This window comes from Denticeps clupeoides, unplaced genomic scaffold, assembly GCF_900700375.1.
Source record: "Denticeps clupeoides unplaced genomic scaffold, fDenClu1.1, whole genome shotgun sequence".
NCBI lineage: Eukaryota > Metazoa > Chordata > Actinopteri > Clupeiformes > Denticipitidae > Denticeps > Denticeps clupeoides.
Genome location: NW_021629979.1, coordinates 12688 through 35043, shown reverse-complemented (window position 1 = coordinate 35043; position 22356 = coordinate 12688). Strand labels below are relative to the sequence as shown.

Here is a 22356-nt window from a genome sequence, read left to right as displayed (position 1 = left end):
AGTTAAGGGGTACTTTCTTCTTTAGTATGTTTTCCCGCCTTTTTCTTTTTTTTTTTTTTTTTTAACTTCTCTTCAGGTTTCTTTGTCTTGTGTGCTCTACAAACGATCATTCCAGCTTGGCTATGGAGGGGGGTGGAGCTGAATCGATTAGGTGGGGTTTCCAGCCCCTCGGCCTTCAGGTGCTACGCACCCTGATGTCAATTTAATATCTGATATTTCATATTAAGCGGATTTTTATAACAGGGAGTCGGCAATAGGGCCTGCTCCATCCGCTTTATTCATCGACCCAGTATTGCATTGCCTCTAGAAGGTGTGCACTTTATTTGTTGTTTTGCAAATAAAAGCTTACCACTCCAACTTTTATGCCTTTTCTCCATCATAATTTGACAGTAAAGCGGGAGTTTTCACTCTTTGATATGTGTTCAAGCCCCTTTGGTTTAAAGTTTCAGGATTTTCAACCAGAGTTTTTGTACGGACAAACAGCTAAAGAATGCCCAATGTTGTCTGATCTCAGAAGCTAAGAAGGCTTGGGCCCTGGTTAGTACTTGGATGGGAGACTACCTGGGAATACCAGGTGCTGTAAGCTTTAACTATTGAAAAACTTTTAAAATGAAAGTATTTACATGGCTTTGTTAGGTTTTTTGCCTTTTCTCCATCATAATTTGACAGTAAAGCGGGAGTTTTCACTCTTTGATATGTGTTCAAGCCCCTTTGGTTTAAGTTCAAGATTTTCAAGCAGAGTTTGTGTACGGACAAACCAGCTGAAGAATGCCCAATCTTGTCTGATCTCAGAAGCTAAGAAGGCTTGGGCCTGGTTAGTACTTGGATGGGAGACTACATGGGAATACCAGTGCTGTAAGCTTTAACTATTGAAAAACTTTTAAAATGAAAGTATTTACATGGCTTTGTTAGCTTTTTTTTGCCTTTTTTCCATCATAATTTGATAGTAAAGCGGGAGTTTTCGCACTTTATAATGTTTTCAAAGCCCTTTTGGTTTAAAGTTCAAGATTTTCAAGCAGAGTTTGTGTACGGACAAACCAGCTGAAGAATGCCCAATCTTGTCTGATCTCAGAAGCTAAGAAGGCTTGGGCCTGGTTAGTACTTGGATGGGAGACTACATGGGAACGCCAGGTGCTGTAAGCTTTAACTATTGAAAAACTTTTAAAATGAAAGTATTTACATGGCTTTGTTAGCTTTTTTTGCCTTTTCTCCTTCATAATTTGATAGTAAAGCGGGAGTTTTCGCACTTTATAATGTTTTCAAAGCCCTTTTGGTTTAAAGTTCAAGATTTTCAAGCAGAGTTTGTGTACGGACAAACCAGCTGAAGAATGCCCAATCTTGTCTGATCTCAGAAGCTAAGAAGGCTTGGGCCTGGTTAGTACTTGGATGGGAGACTACATGGGAATACCAGGTGCTGTAAGCTTTAACTATTGAAAAACTTTTAAAATGAAAGTATTTACATGGCTTTGTTAGCTTTTTTGCCTTTTTTTCCATCATAATTTGATAGTAAAGGCGGGAGTTTTCGCACTTTATAATGTTTTCAAAGCCCTTTTGGTTTAAAGTTCAAGATTTTCAAGCAGAGTTTGTGTACGGACAAACCAGCTGAAGAATGCCCAATCTTGTCTGATCTCAGAAGCTAAGAAGGCTTGGGCCTGGTTAGTACTTGGATGGGAGACTACATGGGAATGCCAGGTGCTGTAAGCTTTAACTATTGAAAAACTTTTAAAATGAAAGTATTTACATGGCTTTTGTTAGCTTTTTTTGCCTTTTCTCCATCATAATTTGATAGTAAAGCGGGAGTTTTCGCACTTTATAATGTTTTCAAAGTCCTTTTGTTTAAAGTCCAAGATTTTCAAGCAGAGTTTGCTTACGGACATGCCAGCTGAAGATTGCCCAATCTTGTCTGATCTCAGAAGCTAAGAAGGCTTGGGCCTGGTTAGTACTTGAATGGAGACTACATGGGAATGCCAGGTGCTGTAAGCTTTAACTATTGTAAGACTTTTAAAATGAAAGTATTTACATCACTTTGTTAACTTTTTTAAAGTAAGTTAAGGGGTACTTTCTTTCTTTAGTATGTTTTCCGCCTTTTTTCTTTTTTTTTTTTTTTTTTTTAACTTCTCTTCAGGTTTCTTTGTCTGTGTGTGCTCTACAACGATCATTCACAGGCTTGGCTATGGAGTGGGGTGGAGCTGAATCGATTAGGTGGGGTTTTCCAGCCCTCGGCCTTCAGGTGCTACGCACCCTGATGTCAATTTAATATCTGATATTTCATATTAAGCGGATTTTTATAACAGGGAGTCGGCAATAGGGCCTGCTCCATCCGCTTTATTCATCGACCCAGTATTGCATTGCCTCTAGAAGGTGTGCACTTTATTTGTTGTTTTGCAAATAAAAGCTTACCACTCCAACTTTTATGCCTTTTCTCCATCATAATTTGACAGTAAAGCGGGAGTTTTCACTCTTTGATATGTGTTCAAGCCCCTTTGGTTTAAAGTTCAAGATTTTCAAGCAGAGTTTGTGTACGGACAAACCAGCTAAAGAATGCCCAATCTTGTCTGATCTCAGAAGCTAAGAAGGCTTGGGCCTGGTTAGTACTTGGATGGGAGACTACCTGGGAATACCAGGTGCTGTAAGCTTTAACTATTGAAAAACTTTTAAAATGAAAGTATTTACATGGCTTTGTTAGGTTTTTTTGCCTTTTTCTCCATCATAATTTGACAGTAAAGCGGGAGTTTTCACTCTTTGATATGTGTTCAAGCTCCTTTGGTTTAAAGTTCAAGATTTTCAAGCAGAGTTTGTGTACGGACAAACCAGCTAAAGAATGCCCAATCTTGTCTGATCTCAGAAGCTAAGAAGGCTTGGGCCTGGTTAGTACTTGGATGGGAGACTACCTAGGAATACCAGGTGCTGTAAGCTTTAACTATTGAAAAACATTTAAAATGAAAGTATTTACATGGCTTTGTTAGCTTTTTTTTGCCTTTTCTCCATCATAATTTGACAGTAAAGCGGGAGTTTTCGCACTTTATAATGTTTTCAAAGCCCTTTTGTTTAAAGTCCAAGATTTTCAAGCAGAGTTTGCTTACAGACATGCCAGCTGAAGATTGCCCAATCTTGTCTGATCTCAGAAGCTAAGAAGGCCTGGGCCTGGTTAGTACTTGGATGGGAGACTACGTAGGAATGCCAGGTGCAGTAAGCTTTAACTATTGAAAACTTTTTAAATAAAAGTATTTACATCACTTTGTTAACTTTTTTTAAAGTAAGTTAAGGGGTATTTTCTTTCTTTGATATGTTTTCCCGCCATTTTTTTCTTTTTTTTTTTTTTTTAACTTCTCTTCAGGTTTCTTTGTCTGTGTGTGCTCTACAACGATCATTCACAGGCTTGGAGCTGAATCGATTAGGTTAGGTTTTCCAGCTTTCGGTCTTCAGGTGCTACGCACCCTGATGTCAGTTTAATATCTGATATGTCATATTAAGCGGATTTTTAGAACATGGAGTCGGCAATAGGGCCTGCTCCATCCGCTCCATTCATCGACCCAGTATTGCATTGCCTCTAGAAGGTTTGCACTTTATTTGTTGTATTGCAAATAAAAGCTTACACTCCAACTTTTTGCCTTTTCTCCATCATAATTTGACAGTAAAGCGGGAGTTTTCACTCTTTGATATGTGTTCAAGCCCCTTTGGTTTAAAGTTCAAGATTTTCAAGCAGAGTTTGTGTACGGACAAACCAGCTGAAGAATGCCCAATCTTGTCTGATCTCAGAAGCTAAGAAGGCTTGGGCCTGGTTAGTACTTGGATGGGAGACTACATGGGAATGCCAGGTGCTGTAAGCTTTAACTATTGAAAAACTTTTAAAATGAAAGTATTTACATGGCTTTGTTAGCTTTTTTTGCCTTTTCTCCATCATAATTTGATAGTAAAGCGGGAGTTTTCGCACTTTATAATGTTTTCAAAGTCCTTTTGTTTAAAGTCCAAGATTTTCAAGCAGAGTTTGCTTACGGACATGCCAGCTGAAGATTGCCCAATCTTGTCTGATCTCAGAAGCTAAGAAGGCTTGGGCCTGGTTAGTACTTGAAAGGGAGACTACATGGGAATACCAGGTGCTGTAAGCTTTAACTATTGAAAAACTTTTAAAATGAAAGTATTTACATGGCTTTGTTAGCTTTTTTTGCCTTTTCTCCTTCATAATTTGATAGTAAAGCGGGAGTTTTCGCACTTTATAATGTTTTCAAAGCCCTTTTGGTTTAAAGTTCAAGATTTTCAAGCAGAGTTTGTGTACGGACAAACCAGCTGAAGAATGCCCAATCTTGTCTGATCTCAGAAGCTAAGAAGGCTTGGGCCTGGTTAGTACTTGGATGGTAGACTACATGGGAATGCCAGGTGCTGTAAGCTTTAACTATTGAAAAACTTTTAACATGAAAGTATTTACATGGCTTTGTTAGGTTTTTTTGCCTTTTCTCCTTCATAATTTGACAGTAAAGCGGGAGTTTTCACTCTTTGATATGTGTTCAAGCCCCTTTGGTTTAAAGTTCAAGATTTTCAAGCAGAGTTTGTGTACGGACAAACCAGCTAAAGAATGCCCAATGTTGTCTGATCTCAGAAGCTAAGAAGGCTTGGGCCTGGTTAGTACTTGGATGGGAGACTACCTGGGAATACCAGGTGCTGTAAGCTTTAACTATTGAAAAACTTTTAAAATGAAAGTATTTACATGGCTTTGTTAGGTTTTTTTTGCCTTTTCTCCATCATAATTTGACAGTAAAGCGGGAGTTTTCACTCTTTGATATGTGTTCAAGCCCCTTTGGTTTAAAGTTCAAGATTTTCAAGCAGAGTTTGTGTACGGACAAACCAGCTAAAGAATGCCCAATCTTGTCTGATCTCAGAAGCTAAGAAGGCTTGGGCCTGGTTAGTACTTGGATGGGAGACTACATGGGAATACCAGGTGCTGTAAGCTTTAACTATTGAAAAACTTTTAAAATGAAAGTATTTACATGGCTTTGTTAGCTTTTTTTGCCTTTTTTTCCATCATAATTTGATAGTAAAGCGGGAGTTTTCGCACTTTATAATGTTTTCAAAGCCCTTTTGGTTTAAAGTTCAAGATTTTCAAGCAGAGTTTGTGTACGGACAAACCAGCTGAAGAATGCCCAATCTTGTCTGATCTCAGAAGCTAAGAAGGCTTGGGCCTGGTTAGTACTTGGATGGGAGACTACATGGGAATGCCAGGTGCTGTAAGCTTTAACTATTGAAAAACTTTTAAAATGAAAGTATTTACATGGCTTTGTTAGCTTTTTTTTGCCTTTTCTCCTTCATAATTTGATAGTAAAGCGGGAGTTTTCGCACTTTATAATGTTTTCAAAGCCCTTTTGGTTTAAAGTTCAAGATTTTCAAGCAGAGTTTGTGTACGGACAAACCAGCTGAAGAATGCCCAATCTTGTCTGATCTCAGAAGCTAAGAAGGCTTGGGCCTGGTTAGTACTTGGATGGGAGACTACATGGGAATACCAGGTGCTGTAAGCTTTAACTATTGAAAAAGTTTTAAAATGAAAGTATTTACATGGCTTTGTTAGCTTTTTTGCCTTTTTTTCCATCATAATTTGATAGTAAAGCGGGAGTTTTCGCACTTTATAATGTTTTCAAAGCCCTTTTGGTTTAAAGTTCAAGATTTTCAAGCAGAGTTTGTGTACGGACAAACCAGCTGAAGAATGCCCAATCTTCTCTGATCTCAGAAGCTAAGAAGGCTTGGGCCTGGTTAGTACTTGGATGGGAGACTACATGGGAATGCCAGGTGCTGTAAGCTTTAACTATTGAAAAACTTTTAAAATGAAAGTATTTACATGGCTTTGTTAGCTTTTTTTGCCTTTTCTCCTTCATAATTTGATAGTAAAGCGGGAGTTTTCGCACTTTATAATGTTTTCAAAGCCCTTTTGGTTTAAAGTTCAAGATTTTCAAGCAGAGTTTGTGTACGGACAAACCAGCTGAAGAATGCCAATCTTGTCTGATCTCAGAAGCTAAGAAGGCTTGGGCCTGGTTAGTACTTGGATGGGAGACTACATGGGAATGCCAGGTGCTGTAAGCTTTAACTATTGTAAGACTTTTAAAATGAAAGTATTTACATCACTTTGTTAACTTTTTTAAAGTAAGTTAAGGGGTACTTTCTTTCTTTAGTATGTTTTCCCGCCTTTTTTCTTTTTTTTTTTTTTTTTTTTTAACTTCTCTTCAGGTTTCTTTGTCTGTGTGTGCTCTACAACGATCATTCACAGGCTTGGCTATGGAGTGGGGTGGAGCTGAATCGATTAGGTGGGGTTTTCCAGCCCTCGGCCTTCAGGTGCTACGCACCCTGATGTCAATTTAATATCTGATATTTCATATTAAGCGGATTTTTATAACAGGGAGTCGGCAATAGGGCCTGCTCCATCCGCTTTATTCATCGACCCAGTATTGCATTGCCTCTAGAAGGTGTGCACTTTATTTGTTGTTTTGCAAATAAAAGCTTACCACTCCAACTTTTATGCCTTTTCTCCATCATAATTTGACAGTAAAGCGGGAGTTTTCACTCTTTGATATGTGTTCAAGCCCCTTTGGTTTAAAGTTCAAGATTTTCAAGCAGAGTTTGTGTACGGACAAACCAGCTAAAGAATGCCCAATCTTGTCTGATCTCAGAAGCTAAGAAGACTTGGGCCTGGTTAGTACTTGGATGGGAGACTACCTGGGAATACCAGGTGCTGTAAGCTTTAACTATTGAAAAACTTTTAAAATGAAAGTATTTACATGGCTTTGTTAGGTTTTTTTGCCTTTTCTCCATCATAATTTGACAGTAAAGCGGGAGTTTTCACTCTTTGATATGTGTTCAAGCCCCTTTGGTTTAAAGTTCAAGATTTTCAAGCAGAGTTTGTGTACGGACAAACCAGCTAAAGAATGCCCAATCTTGTCTGATCTCAGAAGCTAAGAAGGCTTGGGCCTGGTTAGTACTTGGATGGGAGACTACCTGGGAATACCAGGTGCTGTAAGCTTTAACTATTGAAAAACATTTAAAATGAAAGTATTTACATGGCTTTGTTAGCTTTTTTTGCCTTTTCTCCATCATAATTTGACAGTAAAGCGGGAGTTTTCGCACTTTATAATGTTTTCAAAGCCCTTTTGTTTAAAGTCCAAGATTTTCAAGCAGAGTTTGCTTACAGACATGCCAGCTGAAGATTGACCAATCTTGTCTGATCTCAGAAGCTAAGAAGGCCTGGGCCTGGTTAGTACTTGGATGGGAGACTACGTAGGAATGCCAGGTGCAGTAAGCTTTAACTATTGAAAACTTTTTAAATAAAAGTATTTACATCACTTTGTTAACTTTTTTTAAAGTAAGTTAAGGGGCATTTTCTTTCTTTGATATGTTTTCCCGCCATTTTTTTCTTTTTTTTTTTTTTTTAACTTCTCTTCAGGTTTCTTTGTCTGTGTGTGCTCTACAACGATCATTCACAGGCTTGGCTATAGAGTGGGGTGGAGCTGAATCGATTAGGTGGGGTTTTCCAGCCCTCGGCCTTCAGGTGCTACGCACCCTGATGTCAATTTAATATCTGATATTTCATATTAAGCGGATTTTTATAACAGGGAGTCGGCAATAGGAGTAGTAATAATTATATACTTTATGTCAAAAATGATTGATGGCATATCTGTATGAGGAAAAAGCGCGTGATTTATGACCATCTACCCTTCTACATTCTCCCCTTCTCCACTGGACACTGGACACAGTGCGCGTAATTTATGGCCTTCTCCCTTTTCTGCCTTCTCCATCGGACCCTGCGCGTAATTTATGACCTCCTTCCCTTCTCCCTGACCCTTCTCTAACCCAACCCATACATATGGCTAATGTGTTGTGTGTGTGTGTGTGTTTACCACGGATGCATAGGGTAATAAAAGAGGCGTAGGATGTCTCTGAACAGAGTACAACAGATTCTGTTACAATGGGGAGCCCACTTGGTGCAGCTATGAAGAGACGTATTACGCCTACGCCTGTTACAAACAGGATAGTTTGTGATACACCATTTGCGCCAAAAAGGAGAAGGCCACGATCCTTGGTGAGTTTTCTTCAGAACCCTGGTGGCTGTGAAGAATACGAATGGATGTTATCCGATGGACGTGTCGGCGGTTATATTTTTGACAAGAAGGAGCGTCATGTGAGACTGTACTCGGTGGACACGGACCAGGAGTATACACCGGACGACCAATTGTGTGTGTCGTTTTATGCTGAAGACTGGTGTTTGTTCAAGAATAACGGGTGGAAAAAGATTGAAGATGTAAATACGGGGCCTTTCTACATATCGTGGACCGGTGCTACGGATCAAAACCACTACTACATGTGTGGTGGATGTCAAGAGCAGAAATCAGAGTCTTACATTTACGTGTGTAGTGGTAAGAATGTCAGTCGTGTGGTGCCTGACTGTGAACGCCGTGTGTATGGATCGCCAAAGGATGTGAAAGTGATGTACCCGTGGTGTGATGTGGCCATACTCCACAACGTCTTCAAGAAGATTGACAGATTGTTTAAATGGAGCGAGATTTTGGCCGGATACAACGAAATCAGGGTGTGTCTTTTTCATGGGGAGGCGGAGTGTGACAATGCCACGTCACACCCTGAACCACCCCCCACACCGGCTAACCATTAAAAAGCAGAACAGGACCTCAGACCCCTAACACAATCTGGGTGATCACAGGTTCTGTCAAGTCATGGCTGTTAGACTGAATGGTGCATCTGATGCTGTTGAAGACTGTTGTTGGATCGACAAACTGGGTGACAGTCTGGGGTTGCAGAATTTGACATACATGCCTGGACCATTGGTAGACAACCCGTCGTTGCAAACCTCTGATGAGAAGCCACCACCGGCTGCGACACATGTGGGCGATGTCTCAAACCCATGGGATGGCGACGAATTGACTAGTTCCACACTAAAAGCTTTTAAAACCATAAAGTTTTGCGTGTGCAGAATCCTTCAAAACATTATCGTACGACTGCTGCGGGAAACCTGTTATGGATGCATGGTGGACCATCCGAGTCAGACCCAACACCCGTGTCTCTATGAGCCGGAGGGATATTTCTACATTACCAACATGGACAAGATAAAGCAGAGACTTTTCCAGCCTGAGACGCACCACCTCATCACAAACGTTCTAACAGCGTGCGGCCTCTACGTACATCCTCAGAAAATCAACGGTGCTGTGGGGGCGCTGGCCTACGAATTAGAAGATGAACCTTTCTTTTTCCAGAGGCTGGATCAGATGACTGAGAGACTTGCTGACTCACAAAGTGCTGATGTAATTTATGAAGCGCTAAAGAGCTGGGGTGAGAAGACTGTTCTGTAAACATGGGTTTCAGTCTGTCAAAAGATTTGTTAAATCTGAAAATGTCATGATGAATGTTTATACCTTATTGAGAGTGATTTAGACGTATGTGTGAAATTTTTACATTACCTCGACAACGCATAATTTGAAAATAAATAATGTGTGGCCAAAATAGAATGTGTCATTATTTCACGAAGCAACCATCATGACTGACCTTTTAAAAAAATACTACTATACGCCAGACAGCGAGGGCTCCTTCGGTGGTAAAACAAGGTTAAAAGATGCCGTGTTTAAAAATACAGGGGTCAGGTTGTCTAATAAGACGGTTTCTGACTGGTTATCAGGGGAGGATGCATACACGTTACACAAACCAGCGCGTTTAAAATACAAGCGGAATAGAGTCGTGGTGTATGGTATAGACAAACAATTCCAAGCAGATCTTGTTGACATGTCTATGTATTCAAAGGAAAACGATGGTTATAAATTCATGTTAACGTGTATAGATGTTTTTAGTAAACATGCGTGGGGTCGTATTTTAAAAAACAAGACCGGAGCTGAGGTGACTAGAGCATTTGAAACTATTCTAAAGGAAGGACGAGTACCTCAAAAATTACAGACCGATCGAGGAAAGGAGTTTTTCAACAAAGGATTTCAAAATCTAATGAGAAAACACAGCATCACCCATTTTGCCACAGGTAGCGAATTAAAGGCAAGCGTTATCGAACGTTTTAACAGGACTATTAAGGGTAGAATGTGGCGATATCTGACATCGGTCAATTCTAAAAGGTATATAGACGTACTTCCTGATTTAATAAAATCATACAATGCAAGCTACCATCGTAGCATTAAAATGAAACCTGCACAGGTCTGCTCTACAAATGAAGCACGAGTGTTTCAGTCATTGTACGGTGTGAACGATGCGAAGCAGAAAAATGTTACGTTCAATTACAAAACAGGCGACGTTGTAAGAATTTCTAAAGCAAGAGGTGCATTCACAAAAGGATATGAACAAAACTTCACAGATGAATTCTTTACTATATCAGCATGTATCCCGCGTAATCCACCGGTCTACAAATTGGTAGATTATGACGGCGATATAATAGACGGTACCTTTTATGAAGAAGAATTGCAAAAGATCAGACTAATCAGTAATAAACCGTTTAAAGTTGAGAAAATTTTGGAAAGGAAGAACATGGGGAAAAGACGCATGGTCTTTGTGAAGTGGTTGGGGTGGCCTGAAAAATTTAACTCTTGGGTTGATGAAAAAGACGTAGTAGATGTTTAAATAGTTTGTTCCAGAATCAGTCTTTCATTCACGATAAAACAACGCCATGGGGGACGAAGGCTTTTATGTAACCCTGCCGTGTAATGCCTCACAGAGCGTATATCCTGATAATACCATATCAAAGTATAGGACCAAACTCGCGAAACCTATTATTTTAAAGGGCGATTGGGAAGTAGCGCTGATTGAATTCCAGTACCCGCGATCATGGCCGACTTTTGGAGAGGATGACAAAATCATCTTTTTGACTAATAATATAACAGGGGAGAGATTGGATGTTACAATACGCGTAGGTTATTACACAAGCATTACAGACATAGTCAAAGAGATAAGCGGCTATACCAGGGTACACGGCGTTACATTTGGTTATGATGACCTTATTAATAAGGTTTATGTCTATTCGAACAAACCTGTCACCATAGCGATATCAGGCAAGCTTAGGATTATTTTAGGATTTAAGAATAACGAATTTTTTGACGCAAGCATTACTGTGGATCCGTTGAGTCGAGCATATGCATCATATCCGGCCGACCTGTATGGTGGCGAATATAGCCTTTTTGTCTATACAGACTTTATAGAATATCAGGCGGTGGGTGACTATTTTGTACCCCTTCTACGATGTGTACATATAACCGGGAAAAACAAAGAGTTTGTCACAGTCAAGTATGACAGAGCGCACTACGTACGTGTTTCGAAATCACACATCAGCGATATAGCTGTAGAAGTGAAATCAGATCAGAATTGTGTCATACCATTTAAGTACGGCAAGGTGGTTACAAAACTACACTTCAGACCCACGAAGCAATCTCAAAGAATTTGAGAAACTATGAAGGCTTTTAATCCGTACACGATAGACCCTCATCGTTATGTGACGTATTATCAAAACCAAGCTGGGGGTGGGATTCCAGGTTTTTATGGCGCCCCTTCCATGTACGGCGCAGGGCTTGGCGGTATTTTCCGAGGTCTTTTCCGAATGGCACTACCGCTATTGAAAAAAGGTTTCGCTATAGCAAAACCCCATCTAAAATCGGCGGCAAAGAACATTGTTACCGATGTAGTAACGAATGTCATGAGACCTAGACAAAATGATGTTGGACAAGATGGTTCAGGTATGATGGTAATGAACAGGCGATATGAACACAAACCGCCGGGTGTAAAACGAATCACACATGGCAAGAAAAGCAATGTAAAGAAGAAACAAAACTCAGTGTCTAAAAGAAACTCGAGGGGTAAACAACGCATGCATGAGTATCGGACTAAAAGAAATTTAAAAAACATCTTTTAGTCATGGCGTTAATACACGGGATGTCCGATGAATGCGTAAAGTCAGAGTTGGATTTGTTTACAGTCCCCATGACGCAGTTGTCTATAGAAAAAAGTACATACATCGAAGTGCCGCCTATCTCGGCACTGACTGACTCGGCACCCCTGGAGTTTTTCATAGCTGGAAACGGTGAAGACTATATTGATTTAAACAATACACTTTTATACACAAGACTCAAGATCACTAAACCGGACGGCACCGATGTAGATGAGGGGGCACCAGTCGGCTTGGTTAATTACCCCGGAGCTACAATATTTTCACAGGTCGACGTATCCCTGGGGGATCGGCTGATCTCACAGAGTTCAAATACTTACCCGTACAGAAGTATTGTTGAATGTTTGATAAATTATGACCGTCATGCGTTAGAAACGCTTTTCTCAGCGGGCCTATTTTACAAGGATACTGCGGGTCATATGGATACTGCGGATCCGGCTGGAGCAAACCGGGGGTTGAACAAGAGGGCCGCATTCACTAATGCTAGTAGCGTTGTTGAATTATTATCTCCCATACACAGCGATATCTTTTTTCAAGAAAAACTCATGTTGAACGGCGTTGATATAAAAATTCGATTAACACGTGCTAAAGATGAATTTTGCTTAATGCGCAGTGACAATTTGGGTTATAAAATTAACATACTGGCAGCGTCCATGTTTGTTAAAAAGGTTTCAGTGTCACCCGCTGTCAGGTTGGGACACGCGCAGGCATTACTCACAGCAACAGCTAAATACCCTATCGACAGGGTATACTTAAAAAATTTCTCAGTGCCCGCCGGAACACGCGTCGCTAATCAGGAAAACCTGTTTTTGGGGACACTACCAAAAGCCATTGTGATTGGGATGGTTGATAATGACGCATTTTCAGGATCTTATGCTAAAAACCCTTTTGCATTCAAACATTATGATTTAGAATTCCTAGCAGTGTATGTGGACGGACAGCAATTCCCTGCCAAGCCGTTTCAACCACAGTACATAGAAGGTTCTGCTATAAGAGAGTTTTATCAGTTGGCGTTATCAACCGGCAGACATCTAAAAAATCGGGCGTTGTCTATCGACAGAGAGGATTTCTTGAACGGTTACACACTCTACGCTTTTAACCTCACGCCGGACGAAGAATGCAGCCAACACATGTCGTTAATTAGATCAGGGAACATCAGATTGGAAATGCGTTTTAGACAACCGCTTCGAAACACTATCAATTTAATAGTTTACGCTATATTTGATAGCATGATTGAAGTGTCCAATCGCAGGCAGATTCTTGTGGACCACTACTGAATTAATGAACACCGTACAACTATTAAATATTATGGACAAAATCTCCACAAACACGTGTTTTTTAGGCGTACTGCCGTCCGACCAATTACCCAAAAGACCTGTGGCAACATTACCAGCATCTGTGATAATTAACACACACAGTTCGGACCAACCGGGTGAACACTGGTTAGCTGTGTACATAACTGAAGACCGCGTCGGTTGTTTTTTTGACAGTTTTGGAAACAGGCCAGACAGCAAGATGTTTCCGTCAACCGTTTATAAATTTCTAAAAACTACATGTTACAATGTACAATTTTCAAATAAACAGGTTCAGGATTTATCATCGGTTACGTGCGGCGAACACTGTGTATTCTTTCTCTACCACATGTCAAAGGGTTTGAGCTATGAAGATGTTTTATCTAAATATTCCAATGACTTGACTAAAAATGATAAAAAGGTCTCGCTATTTGTGAAAAAACTACACCCGCATGTCTATAATTGTGATATGTTTAAAAACTCTCAATGTATACAATCTGGTGAGGTGTTTATGAAAAAATCTTATTCTAAATAAATGAGTCGAAAAACAAATATATGTATCATCAAGTTTGTTTATTGTCATCGCATGTTCAAACACGTTTTAAACAAGACTGTATACACTTTTTAAAAATGTAACCATGCGCTTGTATCTAAACGTGGCGATGAAAACACGGGTGGTTCTGAATCACCATCATCATCACGGGTGGTAAAAGTCTTGTTAATGTTTTTAAATGAATTGACCTCATCTTTAACACGTCTGTTTGGAACCGTAGAAAGAGGTATGTTCAACATTGCTATAGCACTCAGGAATTCACGCCACCCCTCGGGTCTCCTATGAGGATTCATAGATTGAGACGTGGTAACGTTCTTAACCAAATCGAAAATGTGAGATCCTGGAATGATCGTACCGTTGAAAACAAATTCGCCATCTTTACCCCATGCAGCAACCCCCTGTGATTTCATCATTTTTTCTAATATATACCGGACATTCCTTTTACTTCTCTGCGGTACATTTTGTAAAACCTCTTTAACCGTAGCGTCGTCATCAACGGTCGTTGCTTCTGTGGGTGATGTCTGTACATTTTCAGATGCCTGTGGTAGGTTAAGCGTTATCGATTTAGTCTCATGATCACCCTGCTTAACCACCGATATATACCTCTGCAAGAGTGTCGAGTATAATTTGGCTTTTTCATAATCCCCCAAATCAGTTCTGTCCAAAACACTTTTTATCGATGCATCCAAATCATTTCTGCGCGTTGTCTCAGAGGTATAGGTGCACCATCGTATTTTAACCTGTCCAGCTGTCGCTGGGGTACCAAATACATCCTTTCAGCGTGTTCCATTAGCCCCCCTGTCTTGACGCTATTAAACTGCTTATAAAGGGAACTGCGACGCTTAACAGAGGTAAAAGGAACCCGCCCTCTTGATTGATCACATATTTCTTTCTTAACACACCAATTTTTTTATCGGCTATGAATTTTATAGCTTTTTTCTTTTTTTCCAACTTTTTATATTGTGACTTTGTCAATGGTATTGTACCGCTGAGCACATTCAAAGCCACTTCGCATAAGGTTAGAATCAACTCATTCGAAGATTCTTGTAAAATGAGACGTCTCTGTATCGGCTTAGCCTTAAGTAAGAGTTTTAGAAGCGGCAGATTTCTATAAAGACGATTAGACATATCAGCGTCTAAACTCTTTTTTTCTGAACATAGACCACCGGATACTCTGAAAGCAGATCCGTTCTGAGACGAAGTGTGTCAGGTGTTCTAGATTTATAATCAATCATGAGGTAGCCAAAGGGTTTTTCAGTAGCGTTTTTAAAACATTCAAGGAAGAATTTGGTATTACCCGGATACATCTGTCTCGCTAATACAGCAATCTGTGTATTGTCTCTTGGGTTTTTGAAAAGTATTAGGTAATTTGTGTTTAAACTGATTGTTCTGCTGGATTTCCCCTGAAAAAACAAATTCTGAACCATGTAGATAGCGCTGAGATTTCTATGATGCACGTATTGTGTAAACACTTTTTCAACCTGCTTATTGCCACTCGCAACATCCATTAAGTCATCGATAATTAATAGCGATGGTTTGGTCGGCGGCAAGAGTTGGTCGTCCGATAGTGTGTCAGGAATACCTTGTATAAAATTAATATTCCTAATTTTTAACAACTCGTCATAAAGAGGTTGCCAGCAGTCGTAAATGTAGACAATGTTTTCAATCGTTGTAGATATTAAGCGGTCGGCATCGGCTATTAACGCTTTCACAAAAAACGTCTTTCCAGAGTTTGATGGTCCGCTTACTATACACGAGAACGGATGTTGCAATCTGAGATCGAATCCTGAGATGACACACATAAATTTTTATTGTAGAAAATAACACACATGCATATAATAGCATAAAAATACAAATATAAACATACAAATGTCACAGACATATTGAAAAAATCACACATATGCAAATAATGCAAACATCCATATATACAATATGTTACAAACATGTTGAAAATCACACAGATACAAATAATAGAAAACTGTACATATATACAGATGTTACAGACATAAAAAAAAAAAAAAAATGTTTTATTTACATATTTACCTGTGACATCTCTCAAAGTCATCTTGTGTCAATACCCATAGGGGAGCGTCGTAAAGTCTGGGAGCAGGACTCGTTTGTTGTACACAACTTTGAACCTTTTGACATCTGATTTGTTATGTAATGTGAGGTGTCTTTTATTCCTGGTAATTGTGTTTGTGCGTGTTAAAACATGTTGCGACCGGTCTCCATCTATTACATAGCTGTTAACCAAATCAACCAGAGAGCGTAGATTTACAGCTTTTGAATTTTCAGCATTGAGAGTGATACCCTTGGCCTTCATGGATGTCTTACCGTTAGCGGTGATGTAACCATATGTTTTCGGACCGCCTGAACAAAATTCTGTAATGTAATCCCCGGGGCCTACCTCGTCAGTAAGATCGCCCAGATATGGACCTAGGGGTGGCTCCCAGTCACCATCTTTTGAGACAAAGATTAGACTGTCTGTGTCGCTGTACAGCAGCCGATCACCCAATTTCTCCATCACAGAATATAATTCTAGGCGTGCATGAGCCGTTGTAAACGCTCCAAGAAACACATTAATGTCACGCATTTGAGCGCCATAACCGTCTGCATAACGCCACTGAACCAATGCCACTTCGTCCGAGACAAATGCAAAATGTGTGATTTCACGACCGCCCCCAAAAATGTATCGCGAAAAGTCGTCAGGATCTTTCAACAACTCTGTGTATGGAAGGTTTTCCCGCATTGAAAATCGGCCCCAAAGTGAGTTCAATAGGAGTTTGTTAATATTTCTCCTTGCAGGGTTTGAACAGATTTTTTCAGGATTCAGACGGATACCCTGTTTTTGAAAATAATCTTCAATGTATGCATGCTTTTCAACATCCGTCACAACCCCCGGCGGGTACCCACTGGCTTCCTGCTTGTATTGTAGAAACGTTTTCACATAATCTGCAAACAACGTTTCTGATCTTTGTTCAAAATGCCACACTTCATGAATCTCTGCCAAAACATAGCCCATCTGTACAGCTTTCATCAATTCAATGCTGACCCAACAACCCGAAAGAGATCTCTCGCCGTCAGTATGAGTACATGGTGACGCTTGATTCTCAAGATGACAACATGTTCTACAAAGCGGGAACATTAGTTTGCCGCCGCATCGGTATGGCAACACAGGGTGTAAGAGACCACGTGGCGGGTACACCGTTGCTTTAACCAACCCATAGTAATTTTCGAGACTATCAAAGTCTTTCAAAATGATCTGTGGGTGGCCGATCGGATATTCCTTTGATGATTGACAAAACGGGGTAGAGACTGGTGAAATCAAAGTAACGAATTTTTTCACCGTCCGATGTTTTGTGATAGAGTTTGTACGCATTCGTTCGACCGCCAAAGAGGCTGTCTCTCGGCTTTAGACGACTGGGGTGTGCATATGTCGACATGAACTCTATGACTGATGGTTCGACCTGTTTTAAACGACGCCACTGGCACTCCCACATAACTTCGACTTTTAAGCCGTACACCTTGGTGAGGGTTTCAATCTTATCATCAAATTGCCTTCTTAAAACACTGTACGGGAGCCTTGACAAAGGATGAGTCTGGGTGGGTGTGTATTTACAATCATGTCCGTGATGCATACACCCATTAAATTCTAAACCGTATTTACGACCATTTTTTTCATAATAGCCGTCAAGACAGTATTTCCCAACCACAACCTCACCCTCTGTCAGAGCGTGTTGGATGTGCACATGCCTGGTTGTTTTGACATATTCCAGCCATTCGATGCTAATGTCTGAAAATGCCTTGTTTTGGCTTGTGTACGCGTTGTTATGTGTAAGAGCGAGTGTATCACGCGGTAGGTAGTGTGTTTTGTATACAGCCATGCAGCACGACGCCAACGTGGTTTGACCAAAAGGGTCTAGACCCGTGCATTCTATGAACTCGTCACGGTATTTCAGACACGCCTCTCTTAACAGCACGACGTCGTTTCGACCGTAGAAACGGAGTTCCTTCTGAAAATCAAAAACACCGCACGCTGATTCGATGTACCAGTCATCAAATTCACGTCTGCCAGCATTGGACATGTTGTCATATCCATAAAAGGTCTTATCCGGGTATGGGCCTATGTAATGGCTGTTTGAGCGTGTGTTAAACTTGTGTGGGAAATAACCCTTTTCTGTGGTGGTGAGATTTAACGCAGCTGTTGTTTTTGCCAGACTCATCGGTAGAAAAGAATAGCTGTCGATAAAACGCTGTTTAAAACATGCATCATACATGAATATCAGACGGCATCCAGTCATTGTCACATCTAGTTTGATCCCGTTTTTGGAGTAATATTCCAAAAGTATGAAATTATCAAACCCTGCAGCGTTGTGTGCTAAAAATGTGAAACCGTTGAACCTCGGTCGACGGAGCCAATTCACAAATTCACGCACACACCCGTCACCCTCAGCCGTGAACTCCACACCTGTAAATGTAATTGCGCAAACAAAATTTGCATGATGTTTGCCGTTCTCGAAACGTGTTTCAAAATCAAAAAAAATGTAGTGGTTGTTTGTCTCCTTCAATCTAATGGGTTGTATGAAGCATTCATGCTTAGCGTCTGGAATCAGTTCTTCACGACAATGAACACAGTGTGGTGTCGGACACGTGTGTGGTTTGGGTTTTTTAACACTAACGTGGTAACGCCTGTTACAATTCTTACAAAATTTTGTAAGATCACAATTTGACGCCACCACGCCAGGATCGCTCTTCATAGGACGCGGCTGTTTATGTTTGTCAAAACAATAATCAGACTTGCAAAACCTCCCACAAGACGAGCAATATCTCGAACCTGTGACCCTTGAAGGGCATCCGGGGTCGTTACAAACATCACACCTGTATTTGCAACCATGCTCTCGGAACGAAGTGTAACCGGCATAGCAGAATTCACAGACATACGGCACCCCCATGAACGCCTTGAGGTTTAATATTCCGTAGTAATGGCTGTCGTGTATGTATAAAAAGGCTGTTTTTGTATGCGGTACAGTGCTAGTTTGAAATTTCTGCAACACCCCTACGTCTGATCTGTAAAAGATCACAATCTTGATGTCCAATAAGCTCTCAAATTTTGGAACATCATTAAAGCCGACTTTATGGTGAATAGGTAGTCCACACCGTGTCTGAAATGTGGCAGCCAATTTTTCTAAATAAGCTGTTGGTTTCTCAGGGTTTACAAAATTTGCCAGGCATATCGCGAAGCACAATTGGTTTGTGACATTAACGGGGCAGAATAGATTCATCCTGTTCTTGCTTATTATCTGATCATGAGCCAAATCACGCAATTTACGCCGTGCGCCCCCATCACGACCTCTAGCGATTGAAACAGTCAGGTGTAGTGTCTCATCGCACATGATTTTTTTATTGCTTTGGATTATTTTTTCGATGGCGTCCATCAGAATTTCATACGAATGGTTATTCGCGGGTGAAAGGATCGCATTAACATCTGAAACCAGGGTATCGCCACTCAGTGCGACGTCGAAAACACCGCTCTGTCCGGCCAGTGTGTGTGAGAATTTTACGATGTCTTTGAATACATCGTGGATGTGTGAAATATATGATGTTATGTCGCTGCTCGAAACGGATCTGAAATTAATATCACGACGCAGTACCACCCCATTGAACCGTGGTTTATGTGTAACATGATACCCGTCTATCACAGCATGCCTTATCGACGATCCTTCTAAGGATACTGGATCAGATTCAGCACCACAACCATTTTGAATTTGATGTAAAACATTATTAAACATCTCAATTTCCCCCCATGTCTCGACGTTTAACATGTCGTGTAGTGTTTTATTAAAATTGTCCACTGCATCACCACCAATACATTGACGTTTAGACGACTCCATTATGGTTGACAACAAGGTTTAAAACACCACTTACACACGTGAAATGCCACTTAAACGCAACAAAACCGTTGATAACGATGACCAATCAACACGCTTCAGATCTGATGTATGTTCTACAGCTTTGGCTATAATCCCCACAGTACTAATCAACTTTTCTTGCAAGTCATACACCTTAACAATGTTATCTAATACCTGTTTAAGGCATACACAGCATTCAGAATGATTAGAAAACCGCCGGTACCTCTGTGGGTCGATGTGGTTTGGTTCTGTTTGCGTAGCGATGTCTGATCTGGCAAAATCTACAGCATCCCACGCTTTGTAATCAGCGTTGGTCCAATCGGTGACAAAGTCGAGATCAACGTTTACGGGGATTCTACCTGTAACAAAATCACACGATGTTAAAATTTAATATTTCATTAAAATAACGATTGCGTTAAAACCATGTAAATACACACCTTCTGGCTTTTCCGGGAGCTTGAAAGCTGTTTTCGTCTTCTTTCCTGATAGTTTTATCAAACCTGATTGTCAATATTTTATTAAAATAATAATAAATTGTGTTAAAACATATGTAATACACACCTTGCGGCTTTTTCACCATATGTTTTTGTGCCTTTTCCACGCACAGATCCACCACGGGAGCTAGGTGCTTGCGTTTGCGTGTAGCCTTCCGACCTGACGGCTTGTCGACCCCTGTATCATCAACGCGTGGCTTAGGAATGGTGCCCACTAGTTGTCTGATGGTTGCTGTACAGAACGAGAGATATTACAATCACAACCATATGATGAAAATTTCATAAAAACCGTATTAGATAGTCATAAATATATTACCTAAACTGTCGGCTGAGCATCCAACATCCTCGGTTACAACGTTGTAATTTGGATAATGTTCTGCTATTAGAATGCATACACGGTCAAAAACACACACTCACAACTATGTAGTGGTATTATTATTAGTAGGATCTGTGGTTTTTACAATTACCTTGGTATGAAATTTGTGGTTCAGAATCACCCGCACCAAAACCCTCGGTCCATAGACTTTCGAACCCCGGTGTTTCAAAACATGCCAGGTTTGATGGTCCTTCGAGTGGTTCTACAGAAAAGTTACACCTATTAACAAATAAATAAATAAAACACACACATACGTTGTAACAAGACTTATAGTTTATGTGTTATGAAAAACTTACTGAGAGTCCATAGTCGGTGATGATCCTTGCGATGTCGAACCGTTTGAATGAAGACCTCGTGGGCCTCTCTTGTTAAATAGGCCTCTGTGTGTGTGTGTGTGCGCACGTGAGATTTGTAAGTCCCACGTGATTCGGTGTTTGCGAGAATGGTGAAACCAGATGACTCACGTTGTAAAAACATATGTTGCGTTAGGTGTTAAAAAGCTTTGTTGGAGGATGTGCTAGGGGTCTGTGTGTGTGTGTGTGTGTGTGTGTGTGTGTGTGTGTGTGTGTGTGTGTGTGTGTGTGTGTGTGTGGGTGAGGGAAATCATAAAACGGTTTCATTTATTTTAACAGTAGGGGTATGAAATTAACATTGTTTGAAGCCAAAATAGTTTTTCTTTAACTAGAAACAGTTTTTAAAACATATATCATTTAAATAAGGTTTCTGTTTTGGTCTGTGTGTGTGTGTGTGTGTGTGTGTGTGTGTGTGTGTGTGTGTGTGTGTCAATATGAGACTCTGCTAGGTGTCGGGGAAGAATGTGTGATGAACCCGGGGAGGGATGTGCGTGGGGAAAGGGGTGTCATTGGGAGAAATGGGGCATAAGCCATCAGCAATAGCAGTAGTTGTAAATAAGTGATAAGAAAATCTGTTTTAAAAGCTAGTCTAAGTGTATATGACATCTGTAATGCATCACATGGGGTAGAGCGATAGAGTATGTCCTGAAGGTGCTGTGATACTTCCTACATACAAAATGGGGGTTCTACCATATTTCAGTCAGTATATGAATAGAGTATGCGTTTGTATTTTTAAAATAGGTCTGTGTAAGTATTGTGTTTAAACGTGTTAAACACTGAAACAGTAGTTGAGTAAAACCATACACTTAAAAATAAGGTTTCTGTTTTAAAAGAAAGTTCTAAAGGGGTGTGTGATATTTGTAAAAGGTCACACGTTGATTCGGCGTTTGCGAGAATGGTGGAAACAGATGACTCACGTTGTAAAAACATATGGTGCGTTAGGTGTTAAAAAGATTTGGAGGATGTGCTAGGGGTATGTGTGTGTGTGTGTGTGTGTGTGTGTGTGTGTGTGTGTGTGTGTGTGTGTGTGTGAGGGAAATCATAAAACGGTTTCATTTATTTTAACAGTAGGGGTATGAAATTAACATTGTTTGAAGCCAAAATAGTTTTTCTTTAACTAGAAACAGTTTTTTAAAACATATATCATTTAAATAAGGTTTCTGTTCTGGTCTGTGTGTGTGTGTGTGTGTGTGTGTGTGTGTGTGTGTGTGTGTGTGTGTGTGTGTGTGTGTGTGTGTGTCAATATGAGACCCTGCTAGGTGTCGGGGAAGAATGTGTGATGAACCCGGGGAGGGTTGTGCGTGGGGAAAGGGATGTCATTGGGAGAAATGGGGCATAAGCCATCAGCAATAGCAGTAGTTGTAAACAAGTGATAAGGAAACATGTTTTAAAGTTAGTCTAAGTGTATATGACATCTGTAATGCATCACATGGGATAGAGCGATAGAGTATGTCCTGAA

General features: G+C 40.4%; 11 pseudogenes; all 11 read left to right on the top strand.

Moving 5' to 3' along the window:
- The first annotated feature begins 1024 nt into the window (after positions 1–1024).
- On the top strand, positions 1025–1143 carry LOC114778907 (uncharacterized; annotated as a pseudogene).
- Positions 1144–1304: 161 nt separating this feature from the next.
- Positions 1305–1423, top strand: LOC114778890 (uncharacterized; annotated as a pseudogene).
- A 162-nt stretch (positions 1424–1585) lies between these two features.
- LOC114778906 (uncharacterized) lies at positions 1586–1704 on the top strand (annotated as a pseudogene).
- An 813-nt stretch (positions 1705–2517) lies between these two features.
- On the top strand, positions 2518–2636 carry LOC114778881 (uncharacterized; annotated as a pseudogene).
- Positions 2637–2797: 161 nt separating this feature from the next.
- On the top strand, positions 2798–2916 carry LOC114778896 (uncharacterized; annotated as a pseudogene).
- Positions 2917–3711: 795 nt separating this feature from the next.
- On the top strand, positions 3712–3830 carry LOC114778905 (uncharacterized; annotated as a pseudogene).
- Positions 3831–3990: 160 nt separating this feature from the next.
- On the top strand, positions 3991–4109 carry LOC114778892 (uncharacterized; annotated as a pseudogene).
- Positions 4110–4829: 720 nt separating this feature from the next.
- LOC114778882 (uncharacterized) lies at positions 4830–4948 on the top strand (annotated as a pseudogene).
- A 162-nt stretch (positions 4949–5110) lies between these two features.
- On the top strand, positions 5111–5229 carry LOC114778904 (uncharacterized; annotated as a pseudogene).
- A 162-nt stretch (positions 5230–5391) lies between these two features.
- LOC114778887 (uncharacterized) lies at positions 5392–5510 on the top strand (annotated as a pseudogene).
- Positions 5511–6884: 1374 nt separating this feature from the next.
- Positions 6885–7003, top strand: LOC114778880 (uncharacterized; annotated as a pseudogene).
- Positions 7004–22356: the final 15353 nt, after the last annotated feature.